Source organism: Streptopelia decaocto (assembly GCF_964273445.1).
Source record: "Streptopelia decaocto genome assembly, chromosome: 9".
In the NCBI taxonomy this organism is placed as follows: Eukaryota; Metazoa; Chordata; class Aves; order Columbiformes; family Columbidae; genus Streptopelia; species Streptopelia decaocto.
The window spans coordinates 10902367-10918296 of NC_138664.1; the positions used below are offsets into that span (position 1 = coordinate 10902367).

Sequence of the window (15930 nt, forward strand, 5' to 3'; positions counted from 1 at the left end):
GCCAGCTATCAAAGTGCTCTTTTAGTTCAATAACCTTTCAAAGTCTACCTCGAAACATTGCTCCTCTTTGCAAGATTCTGATATTTAAGCAGATCCTTCTCACTCCACAATCAGTAATACACATGTACTCCATCTAGCCACCTTATTCCAGTTCCCATTCTTGCCATTTACTGTCACAATTCACTGTTTTCCTTCAGATACGGCAAACACCAGTATAACCACTTTTAAACACTGATGTGACCACAGGCAGCTTGAGCTTGTGTTTTACACCCAGGCATGTGCAAGCCAGGCAGCCTGTGCTGCATTTAAGCATTTTGAAGCAACAGTTCTCCCCCCGGGATTGAGGAGAACACCTCACTGGAGACTCGCTCAGACTTCAGTCTCCAAGAACCACTATTAGCACCAGCAAGGCTGTAGTCAAAAATAAACCTTGTCTAAATGACGCTTCTATTTGCCAAGACTCAGAGAACACTCCTAGAAAATTACTGTGAGATGACTTCAGAAAACAAAGTGTAACATAAGCAAGACTGGGAAGAAACATCTCAGGAGGGTTTGTGCAAACCATTAAATATTTGCTTCCATTCCTGAAGGTGGGGGGGAAAACGGGGGAAAATCCCTACACTAGATTATCAGAATTATATTTTTGGAAGCACAAAGTTCAAGGTTGCGTGCATAAACCCAAAGTACAAGACAACTTGTTTCAGATGATGCAGAAGCAATCAGCACCATTAGTTCATGACTCCTAGAGCAAGGAGGTCGGATGAGAGCCTGGCAAGCGAACCCAGCCCCTGCTGCACATCCTTCTAACCCATACACCACTATGGACCGGTACCAGTCATAGGCAGTTACTCTCCAGTAACTGACTTCATACATTTTTACACACAACTACAAAGAGAATATGCAGCAGTAGCACTACATATTTCTGTCCAATGACTTGATCTGTAACATAAAGTTTCAAGGAGTGCCAGAAATTATAATTTTAGGGATCACCTGCAGACCTCAAGTACAGCTGCAATACATCTAAGAAATAAGCAGCACTAACACATTAATATTTTCCCCACGGACACTTCAAAAACCATCTTTCCTAGTCAACTACCTGGAAAGACAAGAGTAGAGTTAAAGGAAAGAAAAATATATATTTACACATCACAGAGAACATAGCGAGAACCACGGCCAGTGTACTTGCAGCTCTATTGGGTAGTACCTGCAGCTGGTGCAACATATTTACAACTAGTTTGTTGTCCTCCATCTATCAAGTAAAAGATCTACTTGTTCAAGAAACAAGGCATGAAGGACCCACATTATTACCCCAATACAACTAGGACTTCTCATAGCATTTTTATTTTTCAGTAGGACATTGCCTATACTTTCTTCACATTTCCTACCACTAAAGTTAAACAAATGGCAGTAACAGAGAAAGTTGCTAACAAGTAAGTTTAAAGTGATCGATTGCATTACTTTTTAGATTCTATTGCATATATCTGCACTCAATAATGTTAAACAACACAGTAATTAACAAGAAATCACTTGCCTCCACTAAGCTCCCTTCGGTGTTGCATCAATAGCAATACTAGTGCTAAGAAACATAGTGGCATATAAAAATGACAACAGAAAAACCCCAACATTATTCTGCCCCTGCATCACTAGACCAGAATTGTTATCAAGTTTTTTGCTGGCCCATTCACAATCATCTGTACCGACTCATGGTTAACTTGAGATCCAAACAGCTGAGGAGATAATCAAGAACGCTCAGAAAACGTGGTAACAAAGGATCTTTAAGAGGTGCCCAGGAAACAGAAAAGTGCTGGGTAAGAGCGCAGGGACAGAACACAAGACCATGAGTTTGGGAGCAGAAAATAGGAATGCAGGCCAAGAACTGCAATACCTAAGAAGAAAAAATAGGCCTAAATTCAGAGGCTAATCTAGATTCAGTGGGATGGCTGCAGTCAGTGAGCGAGAACTGGCAATCTAGAGTGTCAAAGCTTAGAGGAGGCAGCAGAATAACTGGCAGAGAGGGTGGGATGGAGCAGAATTCACCCTGAGGGAGAGATCGGGCATCTTCTACATCTTCTGTACCCTCCACCAAATCTTCCATTTGTTTGTTCTTCGTTGCTGGTTTTAGTCTCAATAAAATCAAAGCATTTACTAAGAGGGTCTAACAAGGCACAGGCTGCTTAGGTAATTGTTACAGTTGTGGCACAGCACAATCCCATGATGTTCAAATCTAACTTAAAAAAAAAAAAAAATAATCAAGAAAGGGATGTTCAAGTATCCCATGAGATTCATGGCAGAGACAAATCTTAAGAAGGCCAGTTTCAAAACTTCCACTTTCCTTTCTAAATTACAGTATTTATGGTCAAAAAGCACAACCAAACAATGGAAACAATTTCTGAAGTACAATTGTATTTGTAGGGAGGGATACAGAAAACAATTTATAGTAAATGAGGGGGAGTGAAGCCAAGGTAAGCACTATAAAATGTAAATATTACTTCACCCAAAACACAGTTCAGGAGGCCAGTTAGTCCGTGGTTTTTGTACAATCACTTATTGTACAACAACTTTTTAAACAGAGAAGTGCCCCAAACAGAATGTTCTGTTTTCCTTGGTGCAGCAGATAAAAGCAAATGAAAGCAGTGAATCTTCCAATATTGAGCTTCAAAAGCAAAATCTGTCACCAAAAACGTCAAAGTGCATCAACCAAGAGTGACAGAAGAGGACTTGTTTCACCCAGCCACATCTGGACACACATGACACCCTCAGTTTAGTTTTGAAGCCATTCTCTACCCAAATAAATGTTTTGAATTCATGGTGCGGTGGAAGGAAAGACCCATGGGAATTGTTTCTAACATGTTTGTTACATTTTAAAATACACTTTAAACTGCAACTTGGAACATTTGACATTTTTTTCTTTCTCTGTCCAGCAAAAATGTCCTGCAAGGTAAGAAAACTGAGCAGATGTCATGTAGGGACTGCAACTGCCATTTGCAGATGATCTACACCACACTGGAAAGGTTTAATGGTGAGATAACACTAATACCTCCTGCATCTAGTAAATCTCTACATCCAGTTAGCGAAATGCTCACCTTCTACAGAAGAACAAGGGTGGATGTACTTACTGCTACCAGTTGAGCTACAAACTTATCTATCTACTAACACACATTGCTGTGAAAGTTTCCTAGCTAGGTTAGCTAGCGGAGCAATATAAAGCAACATTAAGCTAGTGTTCTCACCTGATAATCACAGTAAATTAGCATAATGATATGTGAATAGAACTTACTGCTTCAGGATTCCAGAGCCAGCTCAAAATATCTCTTTGTAGCATAAAACAGACATATCTTAAACCCTCTTCCTCATCTTCTGGAGCAAAATTATTAAATAACCACAGCCTTCAAAGAAAGGCTGGATCATACTGAGTTTGGGACAGTCACTTTATCTGCTAAATATTAGGAGAAAAGTACTCACAGAAGGGTTTGCTCCTGGCATTCTACGTAATGAAGTCTTCACTGTCCTGAATAGGCGTTCAGCATACGAGGCAACTGTACAATTCGTTAGAACACTGCTCCAGTATCAGGGTTTAACTGGCAGTGCTGTGCTGAGCCTGATTACTTCTGCACTTGCAGGATCTGACCAGCATCACCTCTTTTGCTCTAATTTTACAGTCAAAATATCATGCAGACAAACTTGCTGACATATAGAAACTATGGGACCTGGACCAGATTCTGGTTTTACTTGTACAGCTGAGAATCACTTCTTAGGCCTGCAAGTTTCTTCTGAAGCTGAAGACAAAACCAGAAATCAGGAGTGCAGCTCACAATCCCCTTCTCTTTGTATAATGCTTGCACACAAAAAAAAGCGGGGGTTTCCTCTTGGGACTTCTTCATTTGCCTATATGTTCGTACAACTTATACAACACATCACTTGTCAACTTTTATTTCAGATGGCTAAATTGAAATAATTTGATTAATTAGGATTAATGACTTTTTTTGACCCAAATTTTTAAAAAGCCAAATTTTTAAGTAAAAACCAAACAGTGAGGATATAACTAGCTACCTTCTAACAGTCCTCCTTACTCTTTGCATCCTATTTTTATACCATAGTTCCTTCTTCTTTCACTCTGTCTGCCCCATGATTGTTTACTGCAATTTCTTTCTACCTCTACAGCAACTGTATCTCATACATGAAAGCACACTTTGAAAAGGTAAAAAAATACCACTTTAAAAAGTAGGGCCCACACTTTCTGAAGTCTGCCGTTTCTACTTCTCCACAATTTCCTCCTGGTACTGTTTCTGAGCTCTTTAGGGAACTACAAAGGACTATTTCTGCATCATGAACTGCTACTAAAATGACTGCTATAGATCAAACCTCTCACCATCACTGACTCACATAGCTTTCACTGTACATTTTAATTTTGACTCTGTGCTCTGTGGAGGCACTTTATAAGCATATACACATCAGCAGAGTATCTCCAGATCAGTCATAGACCAAGATTCCAGACCAGGCATAGACTGAGGCTGGACTGAAGGACAGCAGAAAATATCCAAGGTTTACTATGCAATACAGCTAAGAATTGCATTCACTTTAAGTAATTGCTTGGTCAGTACCACTGTTAGAAATGATCTGATTTTAAATAGTTGAACAATGGTGATGCATTCACTGTTTATACATATTCATCTTCAACCTGTTAGCTATCCTCAGCTTAAGCAAGACATAACTGGCTTTAGCTTTGCTGCTTTTAGTATGGCATAACATTTCTATCACGATTTGTGCTTGCAATAGCATTTATTCTTTATATACAGAATTGCTACATGAGGGAATTGACGCCTTTTCTGTGCTCCTGTCTAAGACCACCCAGCGAGACTACAGCAGAAGGATGAGGGACAAGAACAAGTCAGCCCTCCAAACCGCATCTCTACCTTTGCTTTTTTTGCAAGCTCAAGATAAACTTTCTTCAAATGTGCTGCATCTTGACAAGGTTTGATTCTGGAGGGGGATTGTGGATTTCAATACATCACAGAGAAACCTGATGTAAATACTTCCTCTAATAAACAAGAGAATCATACTGAAAACACACCAGTTCACATAAATTGTATCATATTTTGTGAAGGCACTTAAACAGAAATTATTTTGGTGTCTTTTTTGGTCCTTTCTCCCTCTTTTTAAGAAGTATTACAGTTTTTTTTCCAAGAAACTTCAGAACAAATCCCTTAAATCCACAGCTACAGAAGTATCAACACCTGAGCTACTGGAACTGTCTGTCAGACACCAAGATACTTGGAAATCACCAATACCTCAAACATTATGTTTAAATAAGGTTACAAGGTTACATTGACTTCTCTTTTTAAAAAAAATTCAATATAAATTGTGCAACCTTTTAGCCTCCAACTTTCTGGTCATGCCGACACCATATTTAAACAATAAGGTCAAAGTTGAGTAAAGGACAATGAATAGAAAGCGGACTTCCTACAAGTCTTTGTTTTGGGAGATACTTAAGATTGAGAAAGGTTCTGACTAAGTAGTTATAGTATTATTCCCCTTCCACAACCTGCTGGCATTCCATCATGAGCACAACTCTTTCTACAGCCAGCTATTTAAAACATTTCAACCTACTATGACTTGCAAAATTAACTCCAGTTGCTCAGAAGTATGATGGAAATTGAAAAGGGATGTTAAATATTTAAGTGACACTGCAAATTTCTTTTTCCACTTTTAAAACCTCAAGATTAACAAATCCCATTATTTCAGCTTGGTCTAGATATCATCTTCAGTGAAGAGTCATAAGACACTTTCCTCTAGCTATCACACACTACAACAGGAATTTACCTAGAAATCAATGAAACCCTCAATGCAGATTTAAAATTACCAGATTGGCTTCTGAACAGTGGTGCAGACAATTCCTTTGCAAGAATGACAAAGAACAGCAGTATTAGTTAGACACCTTCCTGAGACCCCATTCTCTTCAGAGCACCAGCTGGGCTCTGCTCTCTGCTTTCCCTTTCAAGCCAATAGCTTAAACAGGACCAGGTTATTTACATTGTTCCTAACGTTTGACCTGAATAAGCTACACTCACCTGAGCCCTATAGTATGTGCCAGGCTATGTCAATATTTATGCTTTTACTAACTAATAATTAACTCTGGCAAAGTAACTACAATATTGCTAATATTGCCATTAATGCATATAGAAATTCCATTAAGCTCCATATCGGTGTTATACCTAAGTAAAAAATATAGAACAAGTCATTCTCCAGAAACCTGCGACCACACAGCTACAAAAAGTATGAAAACTCAAGCATATGAACATCCTCAATACTAGAAAAACATTTCTAAGCAAGCCTGTATTTAAAAAAAAAAAACAAAAGTCATAGTGCCTTTTGGCTTACTGGTTGCAGAACTAGACTTTTGTGCTAGTTTCTAGTAAATCCACTATTTAGAAGAGGCCATTGGGTAAAAGCCTGTTTTGTTCCAAAGGAGCAGAAGCTGCTCATAAACTTGAGGCAAGTACCTCATCCAGTTGGACCCTAATGCTCCCAGAATAAATAAAACATGTATATCACATAAGCTCTTAAAGCTGTAGAAAAGCTAAATCTTTTTTGTTGTGTTTCTAAGGCTCCATGCAATTTTCCCCTTCCCCAAAAGCTAACCACAAAAATCCTAATGCTCTATTTTTGATAATTAAACCATTTCAATGCCAAGTAATGATTATGACAAAAAAACTTAGCTTCATTTACCAGAGATGCAGTTCCACATCAGCATTCATTTTAAATGAGCTTACAGACTCCTCAATACTCTAAAAGCAAGTCTGAGTTACACCAATACTCTAGATATATAATTTTTAAAATAAATAAATAAAAGGGGAGACTCTTACAAAGTAAGACTTGTATGCTAGACACAGAAACCAGAAAGAATCCACTTACTCCCCCTCGGCCTTCCTTGGCTAGACTAACTCAATTAGTTTTCCTAAACCACCACAGATACTTGCCAAGATTAAATATTTGCATTTAATCATTCAGAAAGTGAAAGATTATATACTGTAATGTAACACTCTTTACGGAAACCTGTAGTTGAGCAACAGTTCCAGAAAAAATTGTGAAATTAAGTAAAAAGCTCCCCAGAACACCACAATTCTACTCAGTTAATTCAACAAAATATTAAACTTCAGAACTAAGTGCCAAGTCAAGACCTCATTTTTAGCAAATCGACATTCTCAGAGGCAGCAGATTTTTAAACACAGCCTGGTTGAAATTACTCCAGAATGGCCACCATCGCTAGGAAGTTATTAAACATTATCATCTCCTGGCCAGCAACTTATGCTACGTGCAGACGTCATGACAGAACTAAGATAAAAACGAAGTTTTTACCATCACTTCCAGCGCGCCGCATTAACCCAGGTGCACATAACCCAGGCTTGCGGGAGCCAAAAGGGCACAAGGCTGAACCCCACCTGTGCAATTCCAGCTGACGCAGCGCACGCTGCATGTTAAAATTACACATTTAATTGGGGAACACACACACACGCCTCGGCCGGGTTCTCCCCGAGCAGCTCCTGCCTCTGTAACATGGCAGGTCAGCCCGCAGCGCTCCGCCGCCCTCAGGGCCGCCCGCCTGCACACGCCGGGCAGGGGCTGAGCTCCTCCGGCCCGGCCACCGCCGCAGCGGGGCCGACGTGGAAACGGAGAAAGTTTCCCCCCCGCCTCCCACCGCGGCCCAGCCGAAAGTTCCAGCCGCTCCCGCGCTCCCCTCAGCGCCTCACCCGCGGGGCCCCCGCCCGGCACTGACAGCGGCGGGCGGGCGGACGCCCGTTCCCCGCCGGCCCAGGCTCGCCGTAGCGCCTGCTCCGCGATCTCTCCTCGGAAAAACGCGCACGCACGCACACACACACGCACACACACACAGTCCTCCACCCCTCCCCTGCGCCCCACCGCGCTGACAGCCCGGCGCGCTCCCTCGCCGTCCGCAGCCCTCACCTCAGGCGGGGGCCGTGCTCCCCGGGCAGGGGGCACGGCCGCCGGCGCCTCCTGCCCCTGGGGACGAGGAGCGGGAGGGTGAAGGGAGGTAAGGGGGGGTAAAAGCGCTCGGTCCCTGGGCCCTTATCTCATCCTAGCGGAGCCCGACTCGCCTTCGCCGCCTCCCCGCCGTGTGGGCGTCTCAAGCGGGATCCCCCCTCCCCTCCGCACCGCCTCCTCGCGCCGCCATCTTGGCTGTCACGGGGGTGGTTGGGGAGCGGAGCGGGGCGGGCGCCGACTCGTGATCGCGGGAACGCGGCCACCGGGTCCTCCTGCTCCGCGGCGAGAGGCGGTGAAACCTCAGTCCCGCCACCCCCGCGCTGCTAACGGCCGTGTGCGGCCGTCCCGCTCGCCTCTGAGGGCTCCCTCTCACAGGGCGGGTCCGGAGGCCGCCGCCTCCCGCCTTCCCCCCTCAGGGAGCGGCGAGGCGCCGGCGGCTCCGAACCGTGAGGGGGGAGCAGGACCCCTTCAGTGAAACCCCCTCAGCACAGACCACGGGCTCGGCTCTACCCCCACACTCCGCTCTACAGCGTCTCCCGCCCATTGGCACCACCTTTTAATTTAAACACGAATTTAATCTCCGGCCCAAATATGCCGTTTTTTTCGCTCACCTGCGGCGCCCGCCGGCAGGACCCGGAGGAGCTGTCGGCTGTCTGGAAAACAAGGGAGGAGAGAAAAGGAGGGATTTTCTGCAGGCTTGATGTAACCCGCACCAGGTTGTTGCATCAAAGACTAGGAGAGAACCCGAGACAAAAATAATCTTTTAAGAGCGTGGGGCTAAGATTAGTGCGGCGTGTCAAGATGTTGCTGAGGACAACAAAATGAGCCCTCCTGCTTGTTCCGACACACAAATACTACTTTTCTGGAACTCTGTGTGAAACCCTCTCTTTCAAAGTTTTATACCCGCGTGCTATTTTTGAAGTGATGTTTAGGGATAGGCTCCGACCATACAATTTTGGCTTTGAATTCAAGCTTTGGTAGGTTGTGGATGTTTGGCTCAAGAGTTTAAATGTGGCTCATTATGAAGAGACAAAAAATCATACCCAGTTCTCATTTTGGACTGTAAATGCTTAAGTATGTTAAAACCTCCTGTATTGGTTTACCTCATCCCTCTGAAAAATCTGACCAAATATAAAAGCAAAAAGTACAAAATATTACCTTCTTTTCCCCTCCTAGGCTCTTCTTAACATGACTGTTTATAGCAGAAATCCTGCCTCCCAAGTAGAAAACGGAGCAGCTGACACAAGCCGGTGTCTACCCAGGCAGGAGCACCCATGTGCAAGCCTGCACATGCAGCCACAGCTTCGTGCTGCCAGGTTTGATATTTGTGAGCTGAGTCTGTCTCTTTTTTTCTCAACAGACAGCATACTGACTAAGGAATGTGTCAAAACGCCGTCCCAGGCAGGGACTACAGGAACAACATTGCCCATTCCTTGTATTTCTAAGTAAAAAGTGTTTCTAGCCACACCCATAACAGCGTTTTCTCTCTCAATATACAGTAAGTGAGAGATCCAGAACCTCAGTATTTTTTTGCAGCACGCTGGTCTGCATTCTGTAGCGAGCCCTCAGATTATATCATATACTGGTAGAAACTTTTCTAAATTGTTTGACAGTTTCTGGTATATTTTAACCCTGGAAATGTTTTTCAAATACATAACAATAATTAAGTCCATCTTCTGGCTCGTGTTAGTAATTTTGGTATTCAAGCTATTCTCTGCTTTCTGCCCTTGCTAGTTTTTCATGTAGGCATAATTTTTAGGCTTCAGTGTTAACATCCAAGATTAATGAGTCTGTTCCTACTTCTGAGAGTATTTTTTCAGCTGCCTGTAAAATCTCCACACTGATGTACAAATAGTTCACCGGGCAGAGTTTGAGTTCATAACCATTAAAATATTCTTAACTATTTATAATGGAAACTTTGGTTTTACAGAAACGTAATTCTTAAACATTCTGTGGCGGTTTTAATACTTTTCAGGTCACATCATAGGTAAAACTTGGCGTAGATGTCTTTGATTTACTGTTTGTTCATAGCCCAACCTGTTTATTTCCCTCCACCATTTCTGTCCTTCTAGGACTTATCTGCATTTAATTACTTATTGTGTCAATGTCAACAAATAGCAGTTGGGAATGCAGATCTCACCCTGCAAGGCCTGATACAAACACCAAATAAAATAGTTTCAGCCCAATCCTGCCCTCACAACTAACACAGCGCTTATCTCTGTCCTGTCTTTCTTGTTCTTACATCTCCCCCTTCTTCCCACCCTGTCCCACCAAACCTCCTCTGCTTTCTCTCCCTGACCTACCTGGTACTCATTCTCTCTCTCTTGGCTGTGCAACACCTTTAATTGCAATATTAAATTTCATTATTAGCTTGTCATCACCTTTATGAAGTCACCTTTCCTGACTTAGATCGAGCTGCAAAGCTTTCCTGTGTAAGGTCTAGAGAACAAGTCCTGTGAGGAGCGGCTGAGGGACCTGGGGGGTTCAGCCTGGAGAACAGGAGCTGAGGGGAGACCTGAACTGCCTGAAAGGAGGTCGGAGCCAGGAGGGGTCGGGCTCTGCTCCCCAGGAACAAGCGCCAGGAGCAGAGGAAACGGTCTCAAGTTGCACCAGGGGAGGTTGAGGCTGGATCTTGGGAACAATTTCTTCCCCAAAGGGCTGTTGGGCATTGGAACAGGCTGCCCAGGGCAGTGGTGGAGTCACCATCCCTGGAGGGGTTGAACAGCCACGGAGATGAGCTTCTCAGGGACATGGGGTAGTGTCAGGGCTGGGTTAATGGTTGGACTCAATGATCTTAAAGGTCTTTTCCAAACAAAATGATTCTATGATTCTATGATCAATAAGTATCGTGCTGTATTTATTACTCAATAAGGGACAGCGCCAGTGAATAGTGTTACTGTGCAGATTTACTGTGTACCCAGCTCCTGCAGGCTCATTGCACAGAAATGTGTCCGTGTGTCAGTCAAAGCCTTTCCCTTCATGGGGACTTCAGCCCCACGTATACTTCAGTCCATGTATACAGATACCAACCCCAATATCCTTAAATCAACAGAAGTCTTCCCCTTAGTTTCAGGTAGTGTTGGATCAGATTCTTCTTGTGCACAGTAAGTTAATTAAACAAGTTAACAGCTGCATCAAGCATGCTAAATGTGGTATTCTGCTGCCTGGCGTGTGCAGGGTGGAGCACCCTCAGCCAGATTTAGCCTGCCCAGGAGTGCAGCTGGGGAGATGCGCAGGGTTTCTATGGCCTGGCAGCCACAACCTTTTTTTTGTTCCATGGTGCAACCCTACATTTCCAGCTTGTGGCACCAAAGCCATTTTCAAAGTATTGGTTTAGCTTATTTTAAGTGCATTTTACATATGGGTAAACTCAAGCAAGGCAGAGGACAAGTGGCAGGTGGTCAGTGACTAAGCCAGGAATGGAACGGAGAACTTCCCTGTCCCAGGATATGGTTTTAGCAGACTTTGTCCCAGGATTGAGATTTGACTATTTATCATTCATAAGGCTTCAGCATTGCTCAAAAACCCAAAAAAGCAGATATTACTATTTACAGTATTTCCTGGCAGAGACTGGCTTCCATAGGCAAAACCACTTCTGTATCTTAAGTATGCAATTTGGGGCTTAATCTGTTCATTTTCTTACCAGTTTCATTCCTTTTGAATGCTCTTGGCTGTGCTATGTGCACTGTTCCTTGACATCTATGGGAGGAAGAATGTGGCTCCAAAAGAACCCAACAGAACATCTTTCAAAGAGATATGGCATATCTGTAACCCGGGTAAAAATAACTCTAAAGGTAATGATAATGGATAATTATAAACCATGTAACTGGCAAAACAACACTGCATTTCAGAGCATGAATTGCTTTACCCTGTCAGTAACCCACTTTACGGTGCAGTAATGGATCGACATCCGGAGGGTTACACAATGAAATGGAGCCTTTGGCAAGCTGGAATCACACTGGAAATGAAGCAACATCTTTGTGGGGTTTTTTTAAATATGCATATTTGAAAATCTGGAACTTATCCCTTTTGACATAAAGAGACCGTCCCTGCTTGGATTGATTAAATTCTAGGACAGATTATGAAATAATAAAGTACTTAAATATTATGATGCAGCAGTACAACAGTGCAGTTACCCTTCCTTTTACTGCTTCAAGTATAGTATTTCTGAAAAGGTTTTTGTACTCCAGGGAAACTACTGATTATAAATTATAAAAGAAGTAATAGAATATAATGCATATATGCAGAAAAAAAAAAAAAAAAAAAAAAAAAAAGGTTTCAGACCCTCCTCCAGATAAAGAACTAAAGTAGCTAAAGCTAAAGCTAAAGAACTAGAGTAGCTAAAAATATGGGGAAATGAAGTGAACACAGGGCCTGATCCAAAGGCCACTGAACACAGCAGAAGCTCTGCAGGGGGGGATCATGAGGTGTCAGAGTCATGTATGTCATGAATTACAACTCACAAAATACAAATAAAGAATACTGTTGTATATGAGTAAGGATAAAGTCTAATTGCAGTATCTAGGCATTCCACTTGGATAAAATGAACAGATTTTTCTCCAGCAGGTAGATTTCCTCAGCAAGGATTTATTGCCAGTATTTATGTGAGAGTTCGTAGTCCCAGAAACACAGAAATGCTGGGAAACAAAAAGGAAATACAACGTGTCCAAAGAGAAGACCCAAACATCTCCAAGTCATTTCTATAAATAAGAATCTGATGCAAACTTGTCATCATTTTCCTTTCCAGTGCTGATTTGCTTCCTCAGGATTTCAGACTGTGCATCTGAGAATTTAGACTGTGCATCCTGAAGTTTCCCTCAGCGAAGGCTAAAACTATTCACAAGGCATTGCAGCAACTATCAGATATTGAATGATAAGAGGTGGCTGTCGGTATTAATTGGTGAGAAAACAGTTAACATTGTGCTTTGCTGCATTGCTGCATGTAAGGTTATCAAGTAAGTGATGCCATTCCTCTTCTGTCGTCAGTAGGCAAATAAATATGTACAGCTGGAATTTCTGGAATAGCTCTCCCTGTAGACACTGGAAGCTCCGAAACAAATATTTGCAGTGGATGTTTTGGGAAAGGGTTGCTTGCGGATGGCCCAAGTCCTAATGCATGTACCAAAACCAACCTGTTGTTCCAGCACTGACCCATTTCAAGCATTGCTCTCATCGGTAAAGCAAAATAACAAAAGCCTCTCTTTGTGGAGTAATATCAGGAAGGAAATTATGCATGCAGATTTGCCAGCAAAAATACCAGTCTCGGGCTGTAAATGTACAAATACTGCTGCTTTGTTGCTGTTTTCAGCAGCCCTTGTACCCTTAGGGGTGAGAGTAAGGACTGAACTGCTATTGCTGCTGCTGCTCGTGCACCAGCCGTAACCGTTCGATTTGGTCCCATGCTCTTTGGCCTGTCTGGAGGTGATTTCTGCAAACAGCAGGCTTTTCTCTGGATCCGTCCCATTCAGCATCCGGAGTCACACCGCCTGGTCCTACAGTGCTGCGGGTACCTTCTCTCACATCAGATAGAAGCACACTTGCCTTCACTAAAGGTCTCAATTCCTTAGTTTTTGCACTTTTATTTATCTTCAAATCGTGCCTAAGCCAAGTAATTGCACTCCATGCATCTAAACTTTCCCCGCAGTTTTATCTGACTAAGATACTTACTTCAGGCGCTAAACTCTTGTGTAGTCCTGCTGTTTAAAGTTTTTGTATTTTGTTCTAGAGATCATTTATATAATGATGGGTTAAAGTGAAGTATATCTATCAGTTAACCACTTCTCAGGAATACTATTCGGCTTAATTAATGTTTGTAGAACACCACTGAAATTCTCAAGAGAAGCAGCTATAGAAGTGCGAAGGATTACAATTACTTTAAAACTATCTCATTTTTGAGAAAATTACTAACAACATTTAAGATGAGATTCTCCAAGTAAAACGGTTTTATTTGATTCTCAGACAAAAAACATTCTGAAATCTGAAATCTGATTTGTATTTACTGCTACCACTATATGATAAAATTTCATTTTTATTTTCTGATATCCTTTGATATATCCAGGTACATAGCTTGCTTTAGTTCAGGAAACACTGTCCGACATACGTAAGTCAGGTTAAAATAAAACAAACCACCAAAATAACTACATTAATAAACTCAAAGACAATCCACATCACCATTTGCCTTTAATATACTAAGTATTTGATCCATAAAGCTTGTAATTAAAATTATGGGATGATTTCCGTACTTATTTATAAGACATCTCATTTACATAAATAGTCATTATCTGGAAATAAACCCAGGTCATTAAAATTCAGAAAACTGCCAAGTCAGACTGAGATTAGTCAAGATGTACCAAAGAGATCTGCGAGACTCCCTGTTTGAAACTGTTCTGAGAGAAAAATCTCTGCTCATGAACAAGCTTAAACAGGACACCGCTTTGGAAACACAAGCAGCACTTCATCCACATGACATCACCAAACAGAACAGTTATTTTGGATGGTGAGAAAACATTGGGTCACTCCTCTCACTAACTGCCATGGAGGCTTTCCAAGAAAATGCATCTGACATGTCTGCACTGAAATTCTGACCCAGATTATAGCTGGTGTTCTCATAACACAGCTTTTCTGAAACTCTACAGCATTTCAAAATACATTTCAAAACAATTCTTTCTTCCAAAATATTTTCAGTACTTACAGTACTTTCAAAATTTTGCATCCAGCCAGAAAAAACATGCAGAAAAGAAAAAGAAGAAAAACATGGCACTTCCATGTTTCTATTTGCGAGCTAGACCTGTCACTCCTCAACTATTAGCTAGAGAGCCACAGGTCTTTAAAGATACGTCCTGGTTGACTAAAAGAATGCATCTCAGGCCCTGCTGTCAGTGCTTTTGTCACTCAAGATCCAGAGTGTTCACTATTAGAATTTTTTCTGTGTAAACATAAAAGCAGCAATTTTTAAAAAGCAACAGCTACAGAATATATTTGAAAAATTCTGCAATTGCTCTGTTAAGTCAGACTTGTGTCTGCCCTTTTTTAGCACAAGATACTTCTTTGAGGTGTAAGTGAAAGCCTGCCGGAGTAAGGCGATACACCACGATCTACCCTGTTTGGACAATTTTCTTACTAATTTCTAGAGAATGGAGGCTGGCTCGAGTACTGAGTCATGAGGATTTCATCTCAATGTAGATATTTTTAGTATCTGTTATTTTATCTTGGGTACTTTTAAAATCTGTATCACTGCCCAATTCCTCTCCTAATTATCTGAAATTCTTTTATTCTATGACTACTTCGGAATGTTCCCTCATATTATTACAACTCCTGGCCTTATTATTTTGGGTCCTAATTATGCTTATCTGTTGATTTGGTTAGGTAAGAGTGTGCTTGTTTAAAATGTGAGCAACTGCTGAGCAACAGGGACAAAACAAAGAATTGACATGAAATCTCACTGGTGAGTCACTGTGAATATAGGTCAGACTGAGCTTCTGCCATTCTTTGAGCTCTCTGAGGGTTTGGTCCAGGGAACCCCGAACCTCAACACACCTCTCGTGCAGTCAGAACTCAAAATGATGTTTCATTCTTTTGCTGTAACAGCACTGCCACTTCAATGTGAGCATTTAGAGATGAACACTTTCATAGCAACTGCTCCACGGCTTGGAGGCGATGGAGGAGATGAGAGTGGACACGAACCAAAGCACCTTGAGAATAAAATACAAAACCTAGTTGTTTAACTCAAGCTGTCCCAAATCATACTATGGATCTGCTCAGTTTCATCTGCTTAAGTCTCAAAATCCATGTGCCGATAGCAAAAGAGGGAGAGTGACATATCTGATTCATACCTGGGGAACACCCTCTGCTGCAGCAGTAGGGAGCCCTATATGAGGGAAGAACAGTGGATTAATTAAACTGTTTGATCACCTCCATGAAAAAGTATGA

The 15930-nt window shown here is 42.1% G+C and overlaps 1 protein-coding gene across 8 annotated transcripts in view; it reads right to left on the minus strand.

The window, feature by feature from the left end:
* The window catches only part of DENND4A (DENN domain containing 4A), a 47599-nt gene extending 38010 nt beyond the window's left edge, over window positions 1–9589 (minus strand). For 3 of the 8 annotated variants that reach the window (XM_082061437.1, XM_082061435.1, XM_082061434.1), the window contains exon 1: window positions 7963–9589. The gene's annotated coding sequence lies outside the window, so the exon portion shown is untranslated. Of the gene's footprint in view, window positions 1–3462; window positions 3482–7748; window positions 7770–7962 lie in introns of those variants that run through there. The other 5 variants (XM_082061432.1, XM_082061439.1, XM_082061438.1 and 2 more) reach the window with 5 other exon arrangements.
* Between the last annotated feature and the right edge of the window lie 6341 nt (window positions 9590–15930).